The 21,244-nt window shown below is 54.6% G+C and overlaps 51 non-coding genes across 51 annotated transcripts; 40 read left to right on the forward strand and 11 right to left on the reverse strand.

Annotated features, from left to right (window-relative positions):
* Window positions 1–514: 514 nt before the first annotated feature.
* Window positions 515–586, reverse strand: Trnag-ucc. The gene has a single exon. It is a non-coding gene; the product is annotated as a tRNA-Gly (tRNA).
* Window positions 587–927: 341 nt separating this feature from the next.
* Trnag-gcc lies at window positions 928–998 on the forward strand. The gene has a single exon. It is a non-coding gene; the product is annotated as a tRNA-Gly (tRNA).
* Window positions 999–1,291: 293 nt separating this feature from the next.
* Trnam-cau lies at window positions 1,292–1,364 on the forward strand. Its single transcript has one exon. It is a non-coding gene; the product is annotated as a tRNA-Met (tRNA).
* Window positions 1,365–1,645: 281 nt separating this feature from the next.
* Trnae-uuc lies at window positions 1,646–1,717 on the forward strand. Its single transcript has one exon. It is a non-coding gene; the product is annotated as a tRNA-Glu (tRNA).
* Window positions 1,718–1,915: 198 nt separating this feature from the next.
* Window positions 1,916–1,989, forward strand: Trnai-aau. The gene has a single exon. It is a non-coding gene; the product is annotated as a tRNA-Ile (tRNA).
* Window positions 1,990–2,575: 586 nt separating this feature from the next.
* On the reverse strand, window positions 2,576–2,647 carry Trnag-ucc. Its single transcript has one exon. It is a non-coding gene; the product is annotated as a tRNA-Gly (tRNA).
* A 341-nt stretch (window positions 2,648–2,988) lies between these two features.
* Window positions 2,989–3,059, forward strand: Trnag-gcc. Its single transcript has one exon. It is a non-coding gene; the product is annotated as a tRNA-Gly (tRNA).
* A 293-nt stretch (window positions 3,060–3,352) lies between these two features.
* On the forward strand, window positions 3,353–3,425 carry Trnam-cau. The gene has a single exon. It is a non-coding gene; the product is annotated as a tRNA-Met (tRNA).
* A 281-nt stretch (window positions 3,426–3,706) lies between these two features.
* Window positions 3,707–3,778, forward strand: Trnae-uuc. Its single transcript has one exon. It is a non-coding gene; the product is annotated as a tRNA-Glu (tRNA).
* Window positions 3,779–3,976: 198 nt separating this feature from the next.
* Window positions 3,977–4,050, forward strand: Trnai-aau. The gene has a single exon. It is a non-coding gene; the product is annotated as a tRNA-Ile (tRNA).
* A 586-nt stretch (window positions 4,051–4,636) lies between these two features.
* On the reverse strand, window positions 4,637–4,708 carry Trnag-ucc. The gene has a single exon. It is a non-coding gene; the product is annotated as a tRNA-Gly (tRNA).
* Window positions 4,709–5,049: 341 nt separating this feature from the next.
* On the forward strand, window positions 5,050–5,120 carry Trnag-gcc. The gene has a single exon. It is a non-coding gene; the product is annotated as a tRNA-Gly (tRNA).
* Window positions 5,121–5,412: 292 nt separating this feature from the next.
* On the forward strand, window positions 5,413–5,485 carry Trnam-cau. The gene has a single exon. It is a non-coding gene; the product is annotated as a tRNA-Met (tRNA).
* A 281-nt stretch (window positions 5,486–5,766) lies between these two features.
* Trnae-uuc lies at window positions 5,767–5,838 on the forward strand. Its single transcript has one exon. It is a non-coding gene; the product is annotated as a tRNA-Glu (tRNA).
* Window positions 5,839–6,036: 198 nt separating this feature from the next.
* On the forward strand, window positions 6,037–6,110 carry Trnai-aau. Its single transcript has one exon. It is a non-coding gene; the product is annotated as a tRNA-Ile (tRNA).
* A 584-nt stretch (window positions 6,111–6,694) lies between these two features.
* Trnag-ucc lies at window positions 6,695–6,766 on the reverse strand. Its single transcript has one exon. It is a non-coding gene; the product is annotated as a tRNA-Gly (tRNA).
* A 341-nt stretch (window positions 6,767–7,107) lies between these two features.
* Trnag-gcc lies at window positions 7,108–7,178 on the forward strand. Its single transcript has one exon. It is a non-coding gene; the product is annotated as a tRNA-Gly (tRNA).
* A 293-nt stretch (window positions 7,179–7,471) lies between these two features.
* Window positions 7,472–7,544, forward strand: Trnam-cau. Its single transcript has one exon. It is a non-coding gene; the product is annotated as a tRNA-Met (tRNA).
* A 281-nt stretch (window positions 7,545–7,825) lies between these two features.
* Trnae-uuc lies at window positions 7,826–7,897 on the forward strand. Its single transcript has one exon. It is a non-coding gene; the product is annotated as a tRNA-Glu (tRNA).
* A 198-nt stretch (window positions 7,898–8,095) lies between these two features.
* On the forward strand, window positions 8,096–8,169 carry Trnai-aau. The gene has a single exon. It is a non-coding gene; the product is annotated as a tRNA-Ile (tRNA).
* Window positions 8,170–8,755: 586 nt separating this feature from the next.
* On the reverse strand, window positions 8,756–8,827 carry Trnag-ucc. The gene has a single exon. It is a non-coding gene; the product is annotated as a tRNA-Gly (tRNA).
* Window positions 8,828–9,168: 341 nt separating this feature from the next.
* Window positions 9,169–9,239, forward strand: Trnag-gcc. The gene has a single exon. It is a non-coding gene; the product is annotated as a tRNA-Gly (tRNA).
* Window positions 9,240–9,532: 293 nt separating this feature from the next.
* Trnam-cau lies at window positions 9,533–9,605 on the forward strand. The gene has a single exon. It is a non-coding gene; the product is annotated as a tRNA-Met (tRNA).
* A 281-nt stretch (window positions 9,606–9,886) lies between these two features.
* On the forward strand, window positions 9,887–9,958 carry Trnae-uuc. Its single transcript has one exon. It is a non-coding gene; the product is annotated as a tRNA-Glu (tRNA).
* Window positions 9,959–10,156: 198 nt separating this feature from the next.
* On the forward strand, window positions 10,157–10,230 carry Trnai-aau. The gene has a single exon. It is a non-coding gene; the product is annotated as a tRNA-Ile (tRNA).
* Window positions 10,231–10,816: 586 nt separating this feature from the next.
* Window positions 10,817–10,888, reverse strand: Trnag-ucc. Its single transcript has one exon. It is a non-coding gene; the product is annotated as a tRNA-Gly (tRNA).
* Window positions 10,889–11,229: 341 nt separating this feature from the next.
* Trnag-gcc lies at window positions 11,230–11,300 on the forward strand. The gene has a single exon. It is a non-coding gene; the product is annotated as a tRNA-Gly (tRNA).
* Window positions 11,301–11,593: 293 nt separating this feature from the next.
* Trnam-cau lies at window positions 11,594–11,666 on the forward strand. The gene has a single exon. It is a non-coding gene; the product is annotated as a tRNA-Met (tRNA).
* A 281-nt stretch (window positions 11,667–11,947) lies between these two features.
* Trnae-uuc lies at window positions 11,948–12,019 on the forward strand. The gene has a single exon. It is a non-coding gene; the product is annotated as a tRNA-Glu (tRNA).
* A 198-nt stretch (window positions 12,020–12,217) lies between these two features.
* On the forward strand, window positions 12,218–12,291 carry Trnai-aau. Its single transcript has one exon. It is a non-coding gene; the product is annotated as a tRNA-Ile (tRNA).
* A 586-nt stretch (window positions 12,292–12,877) lies between these two features.
* On the reverse strand, window positions 12,878–12,949 carry Trnag-ucc. The gene has a single exon. It is a non-coding gene; the product is annotated as a tRNA-Gly (tRNA).
* A 341-nt stretch (window positions 12,950–13,290) lies between these two features.
* Trnag-gcc lies at window positions 13,291–13,361 on the forward strand. Its single transcript has one exon. It is a non-coding gene; the product is annotated as a tRNA-Gly (tRNA).
* A 293-nt stretch (window positions 13,362–13,654) lies between these two features.
* Trnam-cau lies at window positions 13,655–13,727 on the forward strand. Its single transcript has one exon. It is a non-coding gene; the product is annotated as a tRNA-Met (tRNA).
* A 281-nt stretch (window positions 13,728–14,008) lies between these two features.
* Window positions 14,009–14,080, forward strand: Trnae-uuc. Its single transcript has one exon. It is a non-coding gene; the product is annotated as a tRNA-Glu (tRNA).
* Window positions 14,081–14,278: 198 nt separating this feature from the next.
* On the forward strand, window positions 14,279–14,352 carry Trnai-aau. Its single transcript has one exon. It is a non-coding gene; the product is annotated as a tRNA-Ile (tRNA).
* A 586-nt stretch (window positions 14,353–14,938) lies between these two features.
* Trnag-ucc lies at window positions 14,939–15,010 on the reverse strand. The gene has a single exon. It is a non-coding gene; the product is annotated as a tRNA-Gly (tRNA).
* Window positions 15,011–15,351: 341 nt separating this feature from the next.
* Window positions 15,352–15,422, forward strand: Trnag-gcc. The gene has a single exon. It is a non-coding gene; the product is annotated as a tRNA-Gly (tRNA).
* A 293-nt stretch (window positions 15,423–15,715) lies between these two features.
* Trnam-cau lies at window positions 15,716–15,788 on the forward strand. The gene has a single exon. It is a non-coding gene; the product is annotated as a tRNA-Met (tRNA).
* Window positions 15,789–16,069: 281 nt separating this feature from the next.
* On the forward strand, window positions 16,070–16,141 carry Trnae-uuc. The gene has a single exon. It is a non-coding gene; the product is annotated as a tRNA-Glu (tRNA).
* A 198-nt stretch (window positions 16,142–16,339) lies between these two features.
* Trnai-aau lies at window positions 16,340–16,413 on the forward strand. The gene has a single exon. It is a non-coding gene; the product is annotated as a tRNA-Ile (tRNA).
* A 586-nt stretch (window positions 16,414–16,999) lies between these two features.
* On the reverse strand, window positions 17,000–17,071 carry Trnag-ucc. Its single transcript has one exon. It is a non-coding gene; the product is annotated as a tRNA-Gly (tRNA).
* Window positions 17,072–17,412: 341 nt separating this feature from the next.
* Window positions 17,413–17,483, forward strand: Trnag-gcc. The gene has a single exon. It is a non-coding gene; the product is annotated as a tRNA-Gly (tRNA).
* A 293-nt stretch (window positions 17,484–17,776) lies between these two features.
* Trnam-cau lies at window positions 17,777–17,849 on the forward strand. The gene has a single exon. It is a non-coding gene; the product is annotated as a tRNA-Met (tRNA).
* A 281-nt stretch (window positions 17,850–18,130) lies between these two features.
* On the forward strand, window positions 18,131–18,202 carry Trnae-uuc. The gene has a single exon. It is a non-coding gene; the product is annotated as a tRNA-Glu (tRNA).
* Window positions 18,203–18,400: 198 nt separating this feature from the next.
* Trnai-aau lies at window positions 18,401–18,474 on the forward strand. Its single transcript has one exon. It is a non-coding gene; the product is annotated as a tRNA-Ile (tRNA).
* A 586-nt stretch (window positions 18,475–19,060) lies between these two features.
* Trnag-ucc lies at window positions 19,061–19,132 on the reverse strand. Its single transcript has one exon. It is a non-coding gene; the product is annotated as a tRNA-Gly (tRNA).
* A 341-nt stretch (window positions 19,133–19,473) lies between these two features.
* Trnag-gcc lies at window positions 19,474–19,544 on the forward strand. The gene has a single exon. It is a non-coding gene; the product is annotated as a tRNA-Gly (tRNA).
* Window positions 19,545–19,837: 293 nt separating this feature from the next.
* On the forward strand, window positions 19,838–19,910 carry Trnam-cau. Its single transcript has one exon. It is a non-coding gene; the product is annotated as a tRNA-Met (tRNA).
* Window positions 19,911–20,191: 281 nt separating this feature from the next.
* On the forward strand, window positions 20,192–20,263 carry Trnae-uuc. The gene has a single exon. It is a non-coding gene; the product is annotated as a tRNA-Glu (tRNA).
* Window positions 20,264–20,461: 198 nt separating this feature from the next.
* On the forward strand, window positions 20,462–20,535 carry Trnai-aau. Its single transcript has one exon. It is a non-coding gene; the product is annotated as a tRNA-Ile (tRNA).
* A 586-nt stretch (window positions 20,536–21,121) lies between these two features.
* Window positions 21,122–21,193, reverse strand: Trnag-ucc. The gene has a single exon. It is a non-coding gene; the product is annotated as a tRNA-Gly (tRNA).
* Between the last annotated feature and the right edge of the window lie 51 nt (window positions 21,194–21,244).

The raw sequence follows: 21,244 nt of genomic DNA on the forward strand, positions 1-21,244 counted from the left end.
CTGCGTGGAAGTTGACAGAGGATCCGAACCCGACTCGTCGGGAAGCACTACAGCATTCACTCGGCAATGGCCATAATATCTTGAATACACTGGTTAGAGAAAATGAAAGAAAATGTCCGATTGCCGATGCGTAACAACTTTGGCCCTTGTCAGTACTTGGGCGGGTGAGCGCATGGGAACACAGGGCAGTATTGGCAGTTTTACTTCCTATTTTTGTTTCTCCTTTGTTTTCGGAGCTACAGCCCGATTCGGCCAGGGAGACGCCACCGTGAAATGAAGGGGGCGTGCTGTGTGTCCATCGCCTCGCCTCGCCTCTCCTTACCTCTCTCAGTCGTTTCTCGTGCTTGTCGTTTTGATATAGGCCGATTTGAGAGCGTCAGCTCTCGCGTCAGCTGAGCAAAGTCGAGACAAGTCGAGACACACTAAGGGCTGGTATGCAGCGAGTAAGAGGGCGAAAAAACAATAGTTTAAGAGCGCGTGGCAAAAGTACTCATACGCGAAATTAAAAGCCTGCTGCGGTGGCCGGGAATCGAACCCGGATCAACTGCTTGGAAGGCAACTATGCTGACCATTACACCACCACCGCACAAGCAAGCGCCCCGCCACCGCGCTGAGTCGGCTTCCCGCCTGTCGGCAGCGGCCGAAGGTGATCGTACCCGGCAGGCGCATTTCGAGGCAGGCTAGGGGAGCACATCCAGACGCATTCGGACAGCGTATCCGCGCACATTTCGCATCCTTTGGCAAGAGTCGGCGCCGGCGGCGCAAGAGTACGCAGAGGACCGCGTTCTGGCGGCATCTTTAAGCAGTGCAGTGCAGGATTCAGCGTCTGCAGCATCTTCTCCACAGAATGCTACGGCGCTTGACGGCAGTCCCACTTTCCCTTGAGACATCTGCTCGGGAAGCAGCGTGAAGGTACCGCTGGCCCGAGCATCGGTGGTTCAGTGGTAGAATGCTCGCCTGCCACGCGGGCGGCCCGGGTTCGATTCCCGGCCGATGCATCATTTTGTTTTTTCTCCGGTAGGGGTGCTGCGTGTCTTTCGCACTCGAACTGCGTGAGCCATGAGAATGAACCGCGGGATTCCGTGTGGAAAGAACCAATCATGCAGCGCGGACGACTGCTCGTTTGGACTCCTGCGTGCTATTGTACATACTGGCGTCGGCCTAGCATCGCAAGTTGCCTGCCGCGCCGTGAATGCACGTGTAGCAACAGAAAAAATGAGCCAGGGAGTGCAGACTCTCTACCACTTGTATTCGGTACTTACCAAGATTCCAGAAGGTCTAACGATCGCCTGCCTCGGTAGCGCAGTAGGCAGCGCGTAAGTCTCATAATCTTAAGGTCGTGAGTTCGATCCTCACCCGGGGCATCTAATTTTCTGTGACTGAAGGTGGTGCTGTTGCTAGGGCGCCAACTTATTTCTTGTTTGTTATCCGCAACGTTTCAACGCTTCAGCGGGAAAATGTTTACTTCCTGTTATTGCTACATACAGCTTCCCTATTCCTCTTCTCCCAGCAGAGCATGAAGCCAAAAGCATTGCTCTGCGACGTTTGAGGTGCGCGCCTTGCCAGTCAGTATGTGCAAAGATGCTCGCAAAGAGAGCGACAATGCGGCAAGCGACCGTACGAACGGTCGAATGAAACGGCCGCATCCGGTGTGGTCTAGTGGCTAGGATACCTGGCTTTCACCCAGGAGGCCCGGGTTCGATTCCCGGTACCGGAACGGAATTTTTTCCACACGAATCGTGACAAGTTTGAGCTGTCCGAGCGGCCGTTTCCCGTCCTGCTCGCAATATAGCTACTGTTTCGTGACCGTCAGCAGAATATAGACTAGGGAAGCAGACACACGACGACCATAGGAATGGTGTATGGCTTCATGCCACCTGATTCCAGCGTAGGGCTGAGCAACTGCATCTGCCGAGGCCCGTTAGCTCAGTTGGTTAGAGCGTCGTGCTAATAACGCGAAGGTCGTGGGTTCGATCCCCCCACGGGCCACTTCTCTTTTACTACTGCGAAAAGGCAGCGCCGATTTCAGCTGGCGAGTGTGATGACCAAATGATCATCACCCTGCGTGGAAGTTGACAGAGGATCCGAACCCGACTCGTCGGGAAGCACTACAGCATTCACTCGGCAATGGCCATAATATCTTGAATACACTGGTTAGAGAAAATGAAAGAAAATGTCCGATTGCCGATGCGTAACAACTTTGGCCCTTGTCAGTACTTGGGCGGGTGAGCGCATGGGAACACAGGGCAGTATTGGCAGTTTTACTTCCTATTTTTGTTTCTCCTTTGTTTTCGGAGCTACAGCCCGATTCGGCCAGGGAGACGCCACCGTGAAATGAAGGGGGCGTGCTGTGTGTCCATCGCCTCGCCTCGCCTCTCCTTACCTCTCTCAGTCGTTTCTCGTGCTTGTCGTTTTGATATAGGCCGATTTGAGAGCGTCAGCTCTCGCGTCAGCTGAGCAAAGTCGAGACAAGTCGAGACACACTAAGGGCTGGTATGCAGCGAGTAAGAGGGCGAAAAAACAATAGTTTAAGAGCGCGTGGCAAAAGTACTCATACGCGAAATTAAAAGCCTGCTGCGGTGGCCGGGAATCGAACCCGGATCAACTGCTTGGAAGGCAACTATGCTGACCATTACACCACCACCGCACAAGCGAGCGCCCCGCCACCGCGCTGAGTCGGCTTCCCGCCTGTCGGCAGCGGCCGAAGGTGATCGTACCCGGCAGGCGCATTTCGAGGCAGGCTAGGGGAGCACATCCAGACGCATTCGGACAGCGTATCCGCGCACATTTCGCATCCTTTGGCAAGAGTCGGCGCCGGCGGCGCAAGAGTACGCAGAGGACCGCGTTCTGGCGGCATCTTTAAGCAGTGCAGTGCAGGATTCAGCGTCTGCAGCATCTTCTCCACAGAATGCTACGGCGCTTGACGGCAGTCCCACTTTCCCTTGAGACATCTGCTCGGGAAGCAGCGTGAAGGTACCGCTGGCCCGAGCATCGGTGGTTCAGTGGTAGAATGCTCGCCTGCCACGCGGGCGGCCCGGGTTCGATTCCCGGCCGATGCATCATTTTGTTTTTTCTCCGGTAGGGGTGCTGCGTGTCTTTCGCACTCGAACTGCGTGAGCCATGAGAATGAACCGCGGGATTCCGTGTGGAAAGAACCAATCATGCAGCGCGGACGACTGCTCGTTTGGACTCCTGCGTGCTATTGTACATACTGGCGTCGGCCTAGCATCGCAAGTTGCCTGCCGCGCCGTGAATGCACGTGTAGCAACAGAAAAAATGAGCCAGGGAGTGCAGACTCTCTACCACTTGTATTCGGTACTTACCAAGATTCCAGAAGGTCTAACGATCGCCTGCCTCGGTAGCGCAGTAGGCAGCGCGTAAGTCTCATAATCTTAAGGTCGTGAGTTCGATCCTCACCCGGGGCATCTAATTTTCTGTGACTGAAGGTGGTGCTGTTGCTAGGGCGCCAACTTATTTCTTGTTTGTTATCCGCAACGTTTCAACGCTTCAGCGGGAAAATGTTTACTTCCTGTTGTTGCTACATACAGCTTCCCTATTCCTCTTCTCCCAGCAGAGCATGAAGCCAAAAGCATTGCTCTGCGACGTTTGAGGTGCGCGCCTTGCCAGTCAGTATGTGCAAAGATGCTCGCAAAGAGAGCGACAATGCGACAAGCGACCGTACGAACGGTCGAATGAAACGGCCGCATCCGGTGTGGTCTAGTGGCTAGGATACCTGGCTTTCACCCAGGAGGCCCGGGTTCGATTCCCGGTACCGGAACGGAATTTTTTCCACACGAATCGTGACAAGTTTGAGCTGTCCGAGCGGCCGTTTCCCGTCCTGCTCGCAATATAGCTACTGTTTCGTGACCGTCAGCAGAATATAGACTAGGGAAGCAGACACACGACGACCATAGGAATGGTGTATGGCTTCATGCCACCTGATTCCAGCGTAGGGCTGAGCAACTGCATCTGCCGAGGCCCGTTAGCTCAGTTGGTTAGAGCGTCGTGCTAATAACGCGAAGGTCGTGGGTTCGATCCCCCCACGGGCCACTTCTCTTTTACTACTGCGAAAAGGCAGCGCCGATTTCAGCTGGCGAGTGTGATGACCAAATGATCATCACCCTGCGTGGAAGTTGACAGAGGATCCGAACCCGACTCGTCGGGAAGCACTACAGCATTCACTCGGCAATGGCCATAATATCTTGAATACACTGGTTAGAGAAAATGAAAGAAAATGTCCGATTGCCGATGCGTAACAACTTTGGCCCTTGTCAGTACTTGGGCGGGTGAGCGCATGGGAACACAGGGCAGTATTGGCAGTTTTACTTCCTATTTTTGTTTCTCCTTTGTTTTCGGAGCTACAGCCCGATTCGGCCAGGGAGACGCCACCGTGAAATGAAGGGGGCGTGCTGTGTGTCCATCGCCTCGCCTCGCCTCTCCTTACCTCTCTCAGTCGTTTCTCGTGCTTGTCGTTTTGATATAGGCCGATTTGAGAGCGTCAGCTCTCGCGTCAGCTGAGCAAAGTCGAGACAAGTCGAGACACACTAAGGGCTGGTATGCAGCGAGTAAGAGGGCGAAAAAACAATAGTTTAAGAGCGCGTGGCAAAAGTACTCATACGCGAAATTAAAAGCCTGCTGCGGTGGCCGGGAATCGAACCCGGATCAACTGCTTGGAAGGCAACTATGCTGACCATTACACCACCACCGCACAAGCGAGCGCCCCGCCACCGCGCTGAGTCGGCTTCCCGCCTGTCGGCAGCGGCCGAAGGTGATCGTACCCGGCAGGCGCATTTCGAGGCAGGCTAGGGGAGCACATCCAGACGCATTCGGACAGCGTATCCGCGCACATTTCGCATCCTTTGGCAAGAGTCGGCGCCGGCGGCGCAAGAGTACGCAGAGGACCGCGTTCTGGCGGCATCTTTAAGCAGTGCAGTGCAGGATTCAGCGTCTGCAGCATCTTCTCCACAGAATGCTACGGCGCTTGACGGCAGTCCCACTTTCCCTTGAGACATCTGCTCGGGAAGCAGCGTGAAGGTACCGCTGGCCCGAGCATCGGTGGTTCAGTGGTAGAATGCTCGCCTGCCACGCGGGCGGCCCGGGTTCGATTCCCGGCCGATGCATCATTTTGTTTTTTCTCCGGTAGGGGTGCTGCGTGTCTTTCGCACTCGAACTGCGTGAGCCATGAGAATGAACCGCGGGATTCCGTGTGGAAAGAACCAATCATGCAGCGCGGACGACTGCTCGTTTGGACTCCTGCGTGCTATTGTACATACTGGCGTCGGCCTAGCATCGCAAGTTGCCTGCCGCGCCGTGAATGCACGTGTAGCAACAGATAAAATGAGCCAGGGAGTGCAGACTCTCTACCACTTGTATTCGGTACTTACCAAGATTCCAGAAGGTCTAACGATCGCTGCCTCGGTAGCGCAGTAGGCAGCGCGTAAGTCTCATAATCTTAAGGTCGTGAGTTCGATCCTCACCCGGGGCATCTAATTTTCTGTGACTGAAGGTGGTGCTGTTGCTAGGGCGCCAACTTATTTCTTGTTTGTTATCCGCAACGTTTCAACGCTTCAGCGGGAAAATGTTTACTTCCTGTTATTGCTACATACAGCTTCCCTATTCCTCTTCTCCCAGCAGAGCATGAAGCCAAAAGCATTGCTCTGCGACGTTTGAGGTGCGCGCCTTGCCAGTCAGTATGTGCAAAGATGCTCGCAAAGAGAGCGACAATGCGACAAGCGACCGTACGAACGGTCGAATGAAACGGCCGCATCCGGTGTGGTCTAGTGGCTAGGATACCTGGCTTTCACCCAGGAGGCCCGGGTTCGATTCCCGGTACCGGAACGGAATTTTTTCCACACGAATCGTGACAAGTTTGAGCTGTCCGAGCGGCCGTTTCCCGTCCTGCTCGCAATATAGCTACTGTTTCGTGACCGTCAGCAGAATATAGACTAGGGAAGCAGACACACGACGACCATAGGAATGGTGTATGGCTTCATGCCACCTGATTCCAGCGTAGGGCTGAGCAACTGCATCTGCCGAGGCCCGTTAGCTCAGTTGGTTAGAGCGTCGTGCTAATAACGCGAAGGTCGTGGGTTCGATCCCCCCACGGGCCACTTCTCTTTTACTACTGCGAAAAGGCAGCGCCGATTTCAGCTGGCGAGTGTGATGACCAAATGATCATCACCCTGCGTGGAAGTTGACAGAGGATCCGAACCCGACTCGTCGGGAAGCACTACAGCATTCACTCGGCAATGGCCATAATATCTTGAATACACTGGTTAGAGAAATGAAAGAAAATGTCCGATTGCCGATGCGTAACAACTTTGGCCCTTGTCAGTACTTGGGCGGGTGAGCGCATGGAACACAGGGCAGTATTGGCAGTTTTACTTCCTATTTTTGTTTCTCCTTTGTTTTCGGAGCTACAGCCCGATTCGGCCAGGGAGACGCCACCGTGAAATGAAGGGGCGTGCTGTGTGTCCATCGCCTCGCCTCGCCTCTCCTTACCTCTCTCAGTCGTTTCTCGTGCTTGTCGTTATGATATAGGCCGATTTGAGAGCGTCAGCTCTCGCGTCAGCTGAGCAAAGTCGAGACAAGTCGAGACACACTAAGGGCTGGTATGCAGCGAGTAAGAGGGCGAAAAAAACAATAGTTTAAGAGCGCGTGGCAAAAGTACTCATACGCGAAATTAAAAGCCTGCTGCGGTGGCCGGGAATCGAACCCGGATCAACTGCTTGGAAGGCAACTATGCTGACCATTACACCACCACCGCACAAGCGAGCGCCCCGCCACCGCGCTGAGTCGGCTTCCCGCCTGTCGGCAGCGGCCGAAGGTGATCGTACCCGGCAGGCGCATTTCGAGGCAGGCTAGGGGAGCACATCCAGACGCATTCGGACAGCGTATCCGCGCACATTTCGCATCCTTTGGCAAGAGTCGGCGCCGGCGGCGCAAGAGTACGCAGAGGACCGCGTTCTGGCGGCATCTTTAAGCAGTGCAGTGCAGGATTCAGCGTCTGCAGCATCTTCTCCACAGAATGCTACGGCGCTTGACGGCAGTCCCACTTTCCCTTGAGACATCTGCTCGGGAAGCAGCGTGAAGGTACCGCTGGCCCGAGCATCGGTGGTTCAGTGGTAGAATGCTCGCCTGCCACGCGGGCGGCCCGGGTTCGGTTCCCGGCCGATGCATCATTTTGTTTTTTCTCCGGTAGGGGTGCTGCGTGTCTTTCGCACTCGAACTGCGTGAGCCATGAGAATGAACCGCGGGATTCCGTGTGGAAAGAACCAATCATGCAGCGCGGACGACTGCTCGTTTGGACTCCTGCGTGCTATTGTACATACTGGCGTCGGCCTAGCATCGCAAGTTGCCTGCCGCGCCGTGAATGCACGTGTAGCAACAGAAAAAATGAGCCAGGGAGTGCAGACTCTCTACCACTTGTATTCGGTACTTACCAAGATTCCAGAAGGTCTAACGATCGCCTGCCTCGGTAGCGCAGTAGGCAGCGCGTAAGTCTCATAATCTTAAGGTCGTGAGTTCGATCCTCACCCGGGGCATCTAATTTTCTGTGACTGAAGGTGGTGCTGTTGCTAGGGCGCCAACTTATTTCTTGTTTGTTATCCGCAACGTTTCAACGCTTCAGCGGGAAAATGTTTACTTCCTGTTATTGCTACATACAGCTTCCCTATTCCTCTTCTCCCAGCAGAGCATGAAGCCAAAAGCATTGCTCTGCGACGTTTGAGGTGCGCGCCTTGCCAGTCAGTATGTGCAAAGATGCTCGCAAAGAGAGCGACAATGCGACAAGCGACCGTACGAACGGTCGAATGAAACGGCCGCATCCGGTGTGGTCTAGTGGCTAGGATACCTGGCTTTCACCCAGGAGGCCCGGGTTCGATTCCCGGTACCGGAACGGAATTTTTTCCACACGAATCGTGACAAGTTTGAGCTGTCCGAGCGGCCGTTTCCCGTCCTGCTCGCAATATAGCTACTGTTTCGTGACCGTCAGCAGAATATAGACTAGGGAAGCAGACACACGACGACCATAGGAATGGTGTATGGCTTCATGCCACCTGATTCCAGCGTAGGGCTGAGCAACTGCATCTGCCGAGGCCCGTTAGCTCAGTTGGTTAGAGCGTCGTGCTAATAACGCGAAGGTCGTGGGTTCGATCCCCCCACGGGCCACTTCTCTTTTACTACTGCGAAAAGGCAGCGCCGATTTCAGCTGGCGAGTGTGATGACCAAATGATCATCACCCTGCGTGGAAGTTGACAGAGGATCCGAACCCGACTCGTCGGGAAGCACTACAGCATTCACTCGGCAATGGCCATAATATCTTGAATACACTGGTTAGAGAAAATGAAAGAAAATGTCCGATTGCCGATGCGTAACAACTTTGGCCCTTGTCAGTACTTGGGCGGGTGAGCGCATGGGAACACAGGGCAGTATTGGCAGTTTTACTTCCTATTTTTGTTTCTCCTTTGTTTTCGGAGCTACAGCCCGATTCGGCCAGGGAGACGCCACCGTGAAATGAAGGGGGCGTGCTGTGTGTCCATCGCCTCGCCTCGCCTCTCCTTACCTCTCTCAGTCGTTTCTCGTGCTTGTCGTTTTGATATAGGCCGATTTGAGAGCGTCAGCTCTCGCGTCAGCTGAGCAAAGTCGAGACGAGTCGAGACACACTAAGGGCTGGTATGCAGCGAGTAAGAGGGCGAAAAAACAATAGTTTAAGAGCGCGTGGCAAAAGTACTCATACGCGAAATTAAAAGCCTGCTGCGGTGGCCGGGAATCGAACCCGGATCAACTGCTTGGAAGGCAACTATGCTGACCATTACACCACCACCGCACAAGCGAGCGCCCCGCCACCGCGCTGAGTCGGCTTCCCGCCTGTCGGCAGCGGCCGAAGGTGATCGTACCCGGCAGGCGCATTTCGAGGCAGGCTAGGGGAGCACATCCAGACGCATTCGGACAGCGTATCCGCGCACATTTCGCATCCTTTGGCAAGAGTCGGCGCCGGCGGCGCAAGAGTACGCAGAGGACCGCGTTCTGGCGGCATCTTTAAGCAGTGCAGTGCAGGATTCAGCGTCTGCAGCATCTTCTCCACAGAATGCTACGGCGCTTGACGGCAGTCCCACTTTCCCTTGAGACATCTGCTCGGGAAGCAGCGTGAAGGTACCGCTGGCCCGAGCATCGGTGGTTCAGTGGTAGAATGCTCGCCTGCCACGCGGGCGGCCCGGGTTCGATTCCCGGCCGATGCATCATTTTGTTTTTTCTCCGGTAGGGGTGCTGCGTGTCTTTCGCACTCGAACTGCGTGAGCCATGAGAATGAACCGCGGGATTCCGTGTGGAAAGAACCAATCATGCAGCGCGGACGACTGCTCGTTTGGACTCCTGCGTGCTATTGTACATACTGGCGTCGGCCTAGCATCGCAAGTTGCCTGCCGCGCCGTGAATGCACGTGTAGCAACAGAAAAAATGAGCCAGGGAGTGCAGACTCTCTACCACTTGTATTCGGTACTTACCAAGATTCCAGAAGGTCTAACGATCGCCTGCCTCGGTAGCGCAGTAGGCAGCGCGTAAGTCTCATAATCTTAAGGTCGTGAGTTCGATCCTCACCCGGGGCATCTAATTTTCTGTGACTGAAGGTGGTGCTGTTGCTAGGCCGCCAACTTATTTCTTGTTTGTTATCCGCAACGTTTCAACGCTTCAGCGGGAAAATGTTTACTTCCTGTTATTGCTACATACAGCTTCCCTATTCCTCTTCTCCCAGCAGAGCATGAAGCCAAAAGCATTGCTCTGCGACGTTTGAGGTGCGCGCCTTGCCAGTCAGTATGTGCAAAGATGCTCGCAAAGAGAGCGACAATGCGACAAGCGACCGTACGAACGGTCGAATGAAACGGCCGCATCCGGTGTGGTCTAGTGGCTAGGATACCTGGCTTTCACCCAGGAGGCCCGGGTTCGATTCCCGGTACCGGAACGGAATTTTTTCCACACGAATCGTGACAAGTTTGAGCTGTCCGAGCGGCCGTTTCCCGTCCTGCTCGCAATATAGCTACTGTTTCGTGACCGTCAGCAGAATATAGACTAGGGAAGCAGACACACGACGACCATAGGAATGGTGTATGGCTTCATGCCACCTGATTCCAGCGTAGGGCTGAGCAACTGCATCTGCCGAGGCCCGTTAGCTCAGTTGGTTAGAGCGTCGTGCTAATAACGCGAAGGTCGTGGGTTCGATCCCCCCACGGGCCACTTCTCTTTTACTACTGCGAAAAGGCAGCGCCGATTTCAGCTGGCGAGTGTGATGACCAAATGATCATCACCCTGCGTGGAAGTTGACAGAGGATCCGAACCCGACTCGTCGGGAAGCACTACAGCATTCACTCGGCAATGGCCATAATATCTTGAATACACTGGTTAGAGAAAATGAAAGAAAATGTCCGATTGCCGATGCGTAACAACTTTGGCCCTTGTCAGTACTTGGGCGGGTGAGCGCATGGGAACACAGGGCAGTATTGGCAGTTTTACTTCCTATTTTTGTTTCTCCTTTGTTTTCGGAGCTACAGCCCGATTCGGCCAGGGAGACGCCACCGTGAAATGAAGGGGGCGTGCTGTGTGTCCATCGCCTCGCCTCGCCTCTCCTTACCTCTCTCAGTCGTTTCTCGTGCTTGTCGTTTTGATATAGGCCGATTTGAGAGCGTCAGCTCTCGCGTCAGCTGAGCAAAGTCGAGACAAGTCGAGACACACTAAGGGCTGGTATGCAGCGAGTAAGAGGGCGAAAAAACAATAGTTTAAGAGCGCGTGGCAAAAGTACTCATACGCGAAATTAAAAGCCTGCTGCGGTGGCCGGGAATCGAACCCGGATCAACTGCTTGGAAGGCAACTATGCTGACCATTACACCACCACCGCACAAGCGAGCGCCCCGCCACCGCGCTGAGTCGGCTTCCCGCCTGTCGGCAGCGGCCGAAGGTGATCGTACCCGGCAGGCGCATTTCGAGGCAGGCTAGGGGAGCACATCCAGACGCATTCGGACAGCGTATCCGCGCACATTTCGCATCCTTTGGCAAGAGTCGGCGCCGGCGGCGCAAGAGTACGCAGAGGACCGCGTTCTGGCGGCATCTTTAAGCAGTGCAGTGCAGGATTCAGCGTCTGCAGCATCTTCTCCACAGAATGCTACGGCGCTTGACGGCAGTCCCACTTTCCCTTGAGACATCTGCTCGGGAAGCAGCGTGAAGGTACCGCTGGCCCGAGCATCGGTGGTTCAGTGGTAGAATGCTCGCCTGCCACGCGGGCGGCCCGGGTTCGGTTCCCGGCCGATGCATCATTTTGTTTTTTCTCCGGTAGGGGTGCTGCGTGTCTTTCGCACTCGAACTGCGTGAGCCATGAGAATGAACCGCGGGATTCCGTGTGGAAAGAACCAATCATGCAGCGCGGACGACTGCTCGTTTGGACTCCTGCGTGCTATTGTACATACTGGCGTCGGCCTAGCATCGCAAGTTGCCTGCCGCGCCGTGAATGCACGTGTAGCAACAGAAAAAATGAGCCAGGGAGTGCAGACTCTCTACCACTTGTATTCGGTACTTACCAAGATTCCAGAAGGTCTAACGATCGCCTGCCTCGGTAGCGCAGTAGGCAGCGCGTAAGTCTCATAATCTTAAGGTCGTGAGTTCGATCCTCACCCGGGGCATCTAATTTTCTGTGACTGAAGGTGGTGCTGTTGCTAGGCCGCCAACTTATTTCTTGTTTGTTATCCGCAACGTTTCAACGCTTCAGCGGGAAAATGTTTACTTCCTGTTATTGCTACATACAGCTTCCCTATTCCTCTTCTCCCAGCAGAGCATGAAGCCAAAAGCATTGCTCTGCGACGTTTGAGGTGCGCGCCTTGCCAGTCAGTATGTGCAAAGATGCTCGCAAAGAGAGCGACAATGCGACAAGCGACCGTACGAACGGTCGAATGAAACGGCCGCATCCGGTGTGGTCTAGTGGCTAGGATACCTGGCTTTCACCCAGGAGGCCCGGGTTCGATTCCCGGTACCGGAACGGAATTTTTTCCACACGAATCGTGACAAGTTTGAGCTGTCCGAGCGGCCGTTTCCCGTCCTGCTCGCAATATAGCTACTGTTTCGTGACCGTCAGCAGAATATAGACTAGGGAAGCAGACACACGACGACCATAGGAATGGTGTATGGCTTCATGCCACCTGATTCCAGCGTAGGGCTGAGCAACTGCATCTGCCGAGGCCCGTTAGCTCAGTTGGTTAGAGCGTCGTGCTAATAACGCGAAGGTCGTGGGTTCGATCCCCCCACGGGCCACTTCTCTTTTACTACTGCGAAAAGGCAGCGCCGATTTCAGCTGGCGAGTGTGATGACCAAATGATCATCACCCTGCGTGGAAGTTGACAGAGGATCCGAACCCGACTCGTCGGGAAGCACTACAGCATTCACTCGGCAATGGCCATAATATCTTGAATACACTGGTTAGAGAAAATGAAAGAAAATGTCCGATTGCCGATGCGTAACAACTTTGGCCCTTGTCAGTACTTGGGCGGGTGAGCGCATGGGAACACAGGGCAGTATTGGCAGTTTTACTTCCTATTTTTGTTTCTCCTTTGTTTTCGGAGCTACAGCCCGATTCGGCCAGGGAGACGCCACCGTGAAATGAAGGGGGCGTGCTGTGTGTCCATCGCCTCGCCTCGCCTCTCCTTACCTCTCTCAGTCGTTTCTCGTGCTTGTCGTTTTGATATAGGCCGATTTGAGAGCGTCAGCTCTCGCGTCAGCTGAGCAAAGTCGAGACAAGTCGAGACACACTAAGGGCTGGTATGCAGCGAGTAAGAGGGCGAAAAAACAATAGTTTAAGAGCGCGTGGCAAAAGTACTCATACGCGAAATTAAAAGCCTGCTGCGGTGGCCGGGAATCGAACCCGGATCAACTGCTTGGAAGGCAACTATGCTGACCATTACACCACCACCGCACAAGCGAGCGCCCCGCCACCGCGCTGAGTCGGCTTCCCGCCTGTCGGCAGCGGCCGAAGGTGATCGTACCCGGCAGGCGCATTTCGAGGCAGGCTAGGGGAGCACATCCAGACGCATTCGGACAGCGTATCCGCGCACATTTCGCATCCTTTGGCAAGAGTCGGCGCCGGCGGCGCAAGAGTACGCAGAGGACCGCGTTCTGGCGGCATCTTTAAGCAGTGCAGTGCAGGATTCAGCGTCTGCAGCATCTTCTCCACAGAATGCTACGGCGCTTGACGGCAGTCCCACTTTCCCTTGAGACATCTGCTCGGGAAGCAGCGTGAAGGTACCGCTGGCCCGAGCATCGGTGGTTCAGTGGTAGAATGCTCGCCTGCCACGCGGGCGGCCCGGGTTCGGTTCCCGGCCGATGCATCATTTTGTTTTTTCTCCGGTAGGGGTGCTGCGTGTCTTTCGCACTCGAACTGCGTGAGCCATGAGAATGAACCGCGGGATTCCGTGTGGAAAGAACCAATCATGCAGCGCGGACGACTGCTCGTTTGGACTCCTGCGTGCTATTGTACATACTGGCGTCGGCCTAGCATCGCAAGTTGCCTGCCGCGCCGTGAATGCACGTGTAGCAACAGAAAAAATGAGCCAGGGAGTGCAGACTCTCTACCACTTGTATTCGGTACTTACCAAGATTCCAGAAGGTCTAACGATCGCCTGCCTCGGTAGCGCAGTAGGCAGCGCGTAAGTCTCATAATCTTAAGGTCGTGAGTTCGATCCTCACCCGGGGCATCTAATTTTCTGTGACTGAAGGTGGTGCTGTTGCTAGGGCGCCAACTTATTTCTTGTTTGTTATCCGCAACGTTTCAACGCTTCAGCGGGAAAATGTTTACTTCCTGTTATTGCTACATACAGCTTCCCTATTCCTCTTCTCCCAGCAGAGCATGAAGCCAAAAGCATTGCTCTGCGACGTTTGAGGTGCGCGCCTTGCCAGTCAGTATGTGCAAAGATGCTCGCAAAGAGAGCGACAATGCGACAAGCGACCGTACGAACGGTCGAATGAAACGGCCGCATCCGGTGTGGTCTAGTGGCTAGGATACCTGGCTTTCACCCAGGAGGCCCGGGTTCGATTCCCGGTACCGGAACGGAATTTTTTCCACACGAATCGTGACAAGTTTGAGCTGTCCGAGCGGCCGTTTCCCGTCCTGCTCGCAATATAGCTACTGTTTCGTGACCGTCAGCAGAATATAGACTAGGGAAGCAGACACACGACGACCATAGGAATGGTGTATGGCTTCATGCCACCTGATTCCAGCGTAGGGCTGAGCAACTGCATCTGCCGAGGCCCGTTAGCTCAGTTGGTTAGAGCGTCGTGCTAATAACGCGAAGGTCGTGGGTTCGATCCCCCCACGGGCCACTTCTCTTTTACTACTGCGAAAAGGCAGCGCCGATTTCAGCTGGCGAGTGTGATGACCAAATGATCATCACCCTGCGTGGAAGTTGACAGAGGATCCGAACCCGACTCGTCGGGAAGCACTACAGCATTCACTCGGCAATGGCCATAATATCTTGAATACACTGGTTAGAGAAAATGAAAGAAAATGTCCGATTGCCGATGCGTAACAACTTTGGCCCTTGTCAGTACTTGGGCGGGTGAGCGCATGGGAACACAGGGCAGTATTGGCAGTTTTACTTCCTATTTTTGTTTCTCCTTTGTTTTCGGAGCTACAGCCCGATTCGGCCAGGGAGACGCCACCGTGAAATGAAGGGGGCGTGCTGTGTGTCCATCGCCTCGCCTCGCCTCTCCTTACCTCTCTCAGTCGTTTCTCGTGCTTGTCGTTTTGATATAGGCCGATTTGAGAGCGTCAGCTCTCGCGTCAGCTGAGCAAAGTCGAGACGAGTCGAGACACACTAAGGGCTGGTATGCAGCGAGTAAGAGGGCGAAAAAACAATAGTTTAAGAGCGCGTGGCAAAAGTACTCATACGCGAAATTAAAAGCCTGCTGCGGTGGCCGGGAATCGAACCCGGATCAACTGCTTGGAAGGCAACTATGCTGACCATTACACCACCACCGCACAAGCGAGCGCCCCGCCACCGCGCTGAGTCGGCTTCCCGCCTGTCGGCAGCGGCCGAAGGTGATCGTACCCGGCAGGCGCATTTCGAGGCAGGCTAGGGGAGCACATCCAGACGCATTCGGACAGCGTATCCGCGCACATTTCGCATCCTTTGGCAAGAGTCGGCGCCGGCGGCGCAAGAGTACGCAGAGGACCGCGTTCTGGCGGCATCTTTAAGCAGTGCAGTGCAGGATTCAGCGTCTGCAGCATCTTCTCCACAGAATGCTACGGCGCTTGACGGCAGTCCCACTTTCCCTTGAGACATCTGCTCGGGAAGCAGCGTGAAGGTACCGCTGGCCCGAGCATCGGTGGTTCAGTGGTAGAATGCTCGCCTGCCACGCGGGCGGCCCGGGTTCGATTCCCGGCCGATGCATCATTTTGTTTTTTCTCCGGTAGGGGTGCTGCGTGTCTTTCGCACTCGAACTGCGTGAGCCATGAGAATGAACCGCGGGATTCCGTGTGGAAAGAACCAATCATGCAGCGCGGACGACTGCTCGTTTGGACTCCTGCGTGCTATTGTACATACTGGCGTCGGCCTAGCATCGCAAGTTGCCTGCCGCGCCGTGAATGCACGTGTAGCAACAGAAAAAATGAGCCAGGGAGTGCAGACTCTCTACCACTTGTATTCGGTACTTACCAAGATTCCAGAAGGTTTAACGATCGCCTGCCTCGGTAGCGCAGTAGGCAGCGCGTAAGTCTCATAATCTTAAGGTCGTGAGTTCGATCCTCACCCGGGGCATCTAATTTTCTGTGACTGAAGGTGGTGCTGTTGCTAGGGCGCCAACTTATTTCTTGTTTGTTATCCGCAACGTTTCAACGCTTCAGCGGGAAAATGTTTACTTCCTGTTATTGCTACATACAGCTTCCCTATTCCTCTTCTCCCAGCAGAGCATGAAGCCAAAAGCATTGCTCTGCGACGTTTGAGGTGCGCGCCTTGCCAGTCAGTATGTGCAAAGATGCTCGCAAAGAGAGCGACAATGCGACAAGCGACCGTACGAACGGTCGAATGAAACGGCCGCATCCGGTGTGGTCTAGTGGCTAGGATACCTGGCTTTCACCCAGGAGGCCCGGGTTCGATTCCCGGTACCGGAACGGAATTTTTTCCACACGAATCGTGACAAGTTTGAGCTGTCCGAGCGGCCGTTTCCCGTCCTGCTCGCAATATAGCTACTGTTTCGTGACCGTCAGCAGAATATAGACTAGGGAAGCAGACACACGACGACCATAGGAATGGTGTATGGCTTCATGCCACCTGATTCCAGCGTAGGGCTGAGCAACTGCATCTGCCGAGGCCCGTTAGCTCAGTTGGTTAGAGCGTCGTGCTAATAACGCGAAGGTCGTGGGTTCGATCCCCCCACGGGCCACTTCTCTTTTACTACTGCGAAAAGGCAGCGCCGATTTCAGCTGGCGAGTGTGATGACCAAATGATCATCACCCTGCGTGGAAGTTGACAGAGGATCCGAACCCGACTCGTCGGGAAGCACTACAGCATTCACTCGGCAATGGCCATAATATCTTGAATACACTGGTTAGAGAAAATGAAAGAAAATGTCCGATTGCCGATGCGTAACAACTTTGGCCCTTGTCAGTACTTGGGCGGGTGAGCGCATGGGAACACAGGGCAGTATTGGCAGTTTTACTTCCTATTTTTGTTTCTCCTTTGTTTTCGGAGCTACAGCCCGATTCGGCCAGGGAGACGCCACCGTGAAATGAAGGGGGCGTGCTGTGTGTCCATCGCCTCGCCTCGCCTCTCCTTACCTCTCTCAGTCGTTTCTCGTGCTTGTCGTTTTGATATAGGCCGATTTGAGAGCGTCAGCTCTCGCGTCAGCTGAGCAAAGTCGAGACAAGTCGAGACACACTAAGGGCTGGTATGCAGCGAGTAAGAGGGCGAAAAAACAATAGTTTAAGAGCGCGTGGCAAAAGTACTCATACGCGAAATTAAAAGCCTGCTGCGGTGGCCGGGAATCGAACCCGGATCAACTGCTTGGAAGGCAACTATGCTGACCATTACACCACCACCGCACAAGCGAGCGCCCCGCCACCGCGCTGAGTCGGCTTCCCGCCTGTCGGCAGCGGCCGAAGGTGATCGTACCCGGCAGGCGCATTTCGAGGCAGGCTAGGGGAGCACATCCAGACGCATTCGGACAGCGTATCCGCGCACATTTCGCATCCTTTGGCAAGAGTCGGCGCCGGCGGCGCAAGAGTACGCAGAGGACCGCGTTCTGGCGGCATCTTTAAGCAGTGCAGTGCAGGATTCAGCGTCTGCAGCATCTTCTCCACAGAATGCTACGGCGCTTGACGGCAGTCCCACTTTCCCTTGAGACATCTGCTCGGGAAGCAGCGTGAAGGTACCGCTGGCCCGAGCATCGGTGGTTCAGTGGTAGAATGCTCGCCTGCCACGCGGGCGGCCCGGGTTCGATTCCCGGCCGATGCATCATTTTGTTTTTTCTCCGGTAGGGGTGCTGCGTGTCTTTCGCACTCGAACTGCGTGAGCCATGAGAATGAACCGCGGGATTCCGTGTGGAAAGAACCAATCATGCAGCGCGGACGACTGCTCGTTTGGACTCCTGCGTGCTATTGTACATACTGGCGTCGGCCTAGCATCGCAAGTTGCCTGCCGCGCCGTGAATGCACGTGTAGCAACAGAAAAAATGAGCCAGGGAGTGCAGACTCTCTACCACTTGTATTCGGTACTTACCAAGATTCCAGAAGGTCTAACGATCGCCTGCCTCGGTAGCGCAGTAGGCAGCGCGTAAGTCTCATAATCTTAAGGTCGTGAGTTCGATCCTCACCCGGGGCATCTAATTTTCTGTGACTGAAGGTGGTGCTGTTGCTAGGGCGCCAACTTATTTCTTGTTTGTTATCCGCAACGTTTCAACGCTTCAGCGGGAAAATGTTTACTTCCTGTTATTGCTACATACAGCTTCCCTATTCCTCTTCTCCCAGCAGAGCATGAAGCCAAAAGCATTGCTCTGCGACGTTTGAGGTGCGCGCCTTGCCAGTCAGTATGTGCAAAGATGCTCGCAAAGAGAGCGACAATGCGACAAGCGACCGTACGAACGGTCGAATGAAACGGCCGCATCCGGTGTGGTCTAGTGGCTAGGATACCTGGCTTTCACCCAGGAGGCCCGGGTTCGATTCCCGGTACCGGAACGGAATTTTTTCCACACGAATCGTGACAAGTTTGAGCTGTCCGAGCGGCCGTTTCCCGTCCTGCTCGCAATATAGCTACTGTTTCGTGACCGTCAGCAGAATATAGACTAGGGAAGCAGACACACGACGACCATAGGAATGGTGTATGGCTTCATGCCACCTGATTCCAGCGTAGGGCTGAGCAACTGCATCTGCCGAGGCCCGTTAGCTCAGTTGGTTAGAGCGTCGTGCTAATAACGCGAAGGTCGTGGGTTCGATCCCCCCACGGGCCACTTCTCTTTTACTACTGCGAAAAGGCAGCGCCGATTTCAGCTGGCGAGTGTGATGACCAAATGATCATCACCCTGCGTGGAAGTTGACAGAGGATCCGAACCCGACTCGTCGGGAAGCACTACAGCATTCACTCGGCAATGGCCATAATATCTTGAATACACTGGTTAGAGAAAATGAAAGAAAATGTCCGATTGCCGATGCGTAACAACTTTGGCCCTTGTCAGTACTTGGGCGGGTGAGCGCATGGGAACACAGGGCAGTATTGGCAGTTTTACTTCCTATTTTTGTTTCTCCTTTGTTTTCGGAGCTACAGCCCGATTCGGCCAGGGAGACGCCACCGTGAAATGAAGGGGGCGTGCTGTGTGTCCATCGCCTCGCCTCGCCTCTCCTTACCTCTCTCAGTCGTTTCTCGTGCTTGTCGTTTTGATATAGGCCGATTTGAGAGCGTCAGCTCTCGCGTCAGCTGAGCAAAGTCGAGACAAGTCGAGACACACTAAGGGCTGGTATGCAGCGAGTAAGAGGGCGAAAAAACAATAGTTTAAGAGCGCGTGGCAAAAGTACTCATACGCGAAATTAAAAGCCTGCTGCGGTGGCCGGGAATCGAACCCGGATCAACTGCTTGGAAGGCAACTATGCTGACCATTACACCACCACCGCACAAGCGAGCGCCCCGCCACCGCGCTGAGTCGGCTTCCCGCCTGTCGGCAGCGGCCGAAGGTGATCGTACCCGGCAGGCGCATTTCGAGGCAGGCTAGGGGAGCACATCCAGACGCATTCGGACAGCGTATCCGCGCACATTTCGCATCCTTTGGCAAGAGTCGGCGCCGGCGGCGCAAGAGTACGCAGAGGACCGCGTTCTGGCGGCATCTTTAAGCAGTGCAGTGCAGGATTCAGCGTCTGCAGCATCTTCTCCACAGAATGCTACGGCGCTTGACGGCAGTCCCACTTTCCCTTGAGACATCTGCTCGGGAAGCAGCGTGAAGGTACCGCTGGCCCGAGCATCGGTGGTTCAGTGGTAGAATGCTCGCCTGCCACGCGGGCGGCCCGGGTTCGATTCCCGGCCGATGCATCATTTTGTTTTTTCTCCGGTAGGGGTGCTGCGTGTCTTTCGCACTCGAACTGCGTGAGCCATGAGAATGAACCGCGGGATTCCGTGTGGAAAGAACCAATCATGCAGCGCGGACGACTGCTCGTTTGGACTCCTGCGTGCTATTGTACATACTGGCGTCGGCCTAGCATCGCAAGTTGCCTGCCGCGCCGTGAATGCACGTGTAGCAACAGAAAAAATGAGCCAGGGAGTGCAGACTCTCTACCACTTGTATTCGGTACTTACCAAGATTCCAGAAGGTCTAACGATCGCCTGCCTCGGTAGCGCAGTAGGCAGCGCGTAAGTCTCATAATCTTAAGGTCGTGAGTTCGATCCTCACCCGGGGCATCTAATTTTCTGTGACTGAAGGTGGTGCTGTTGCTAGGGCGCCAACTTATTTCTTGTTTGTTATCCGCAACGTTTCAACGCTTCAGCGGGAAAATGTTTACTTCCTGTTATTGCTACATACAGCTTCCCTATTCCTCTTCTCCCAGCAGAGCATGAAGCCAAAAGCATTGCTCTGCGACGTTTGAGGTGCGCGCCTTGCCAGTCAGTATGTGCAAAGATGCTCGCAAAGAGAGCGACAATGCGACAAGCGACCGTACGAACGGTCGAATGAAACGGCCGCATCCGGTGTGGTCTAGTGGCTAGGATACCTGGCTTTCACCCAGGAGGCCCGGGTTCGATTCCCGGTACCGGAACGGAATTTTTTCCACACGAATCGTGACAAGTTTGAGCTGTCCGAGCGGCCGTTTCCCGTCCTGCTCGCAATATAGCTACTGTTTCGTGACCGTCAGCAGAATATAGACTAGGGAAGCAGACACACGACGACCATAGGAATGGTGTATGGCTTCATGCCACCTGATTCCAGCGTAGGGCTGAGCAACTGCATCTGCCGAGGCCCGTTAGCTCAGTTGGTTAGAGCGTCGTGCTAATAACGCGAAGGTCGTGGGTTCGATCCCCCCACGGGCCACTTCTCTTTTACTACTGCGAAAAGGCAGCGCCGATTTCAGCTGGCGAGTGTGATGACCAAATGATCATCACCCTGCGTGGAAGTTGACAGAGGATCCGAACCCGACTCGTCGGGAAGCACTACAGCATTCACTCGGCAATGGCCATAATATCTTGAATACACTGGTTAGAGAAAATGAAAGAAAATGTCCGATTGCCGATGCGTAACAACTTTGGCCCTTGTCAGTACTTGGGCGGGTGAGCGCATGGGAACACAGGGCAGTATTGGCAGTTTTACTTCCTATTTTTGTTTCTCCTTTGTTTTCGGAGCTACAGCCCGATTCGGCCAGGGAGACGCCACCGTGAAATGAAGGGGGCGTGCTGTGTGTCCATCGCCTCGCCTCGCCTCTCCTTACCTCTCTCAGTCGTTTCTCGTGCTTGTCGTTTTGATATAGGCCGATTTGAGAGCGTCAGCTCTCGCGTCAGCTGAGCAAAGTCGAGACAAGTCGAGACACACTAAGGGCTGGTATGCAGCGAGTAAGAGGGCGAAAAAACAATAGTTTAAGAGCGCGTGGCAAAAGTACTCATACGCGAAATTAAAAGCCTGCTGCGGTGGCCGGGAATCGAACCCGGATCAACTGCTTGGAAGGCAACTATGCTGACCATTACACCACCACCGCACAAGCGAGCGCCCCGCCACCGCGCTGAGTCGGCTTCCCGCCTGTCGGCAG

The sequence above is a fragment of the Schistocerca americana genome, unplaced genomic scaffold (genome assembly GCF_021461395.2).
Source record: "Schistocerca americana isolate TAMUIC-IGC-003095 unplaced genomic scaffold, iqSchAmer2.1 HiC_scaffold_116, whole genome shotgun sequence".
Classification (NCBI taxonomy): Eukaryota; Metazoa; Arthropoda; class Insecta; order Orthoptera; family Acrididae; genus Schistocerca; species Schistocerca americana.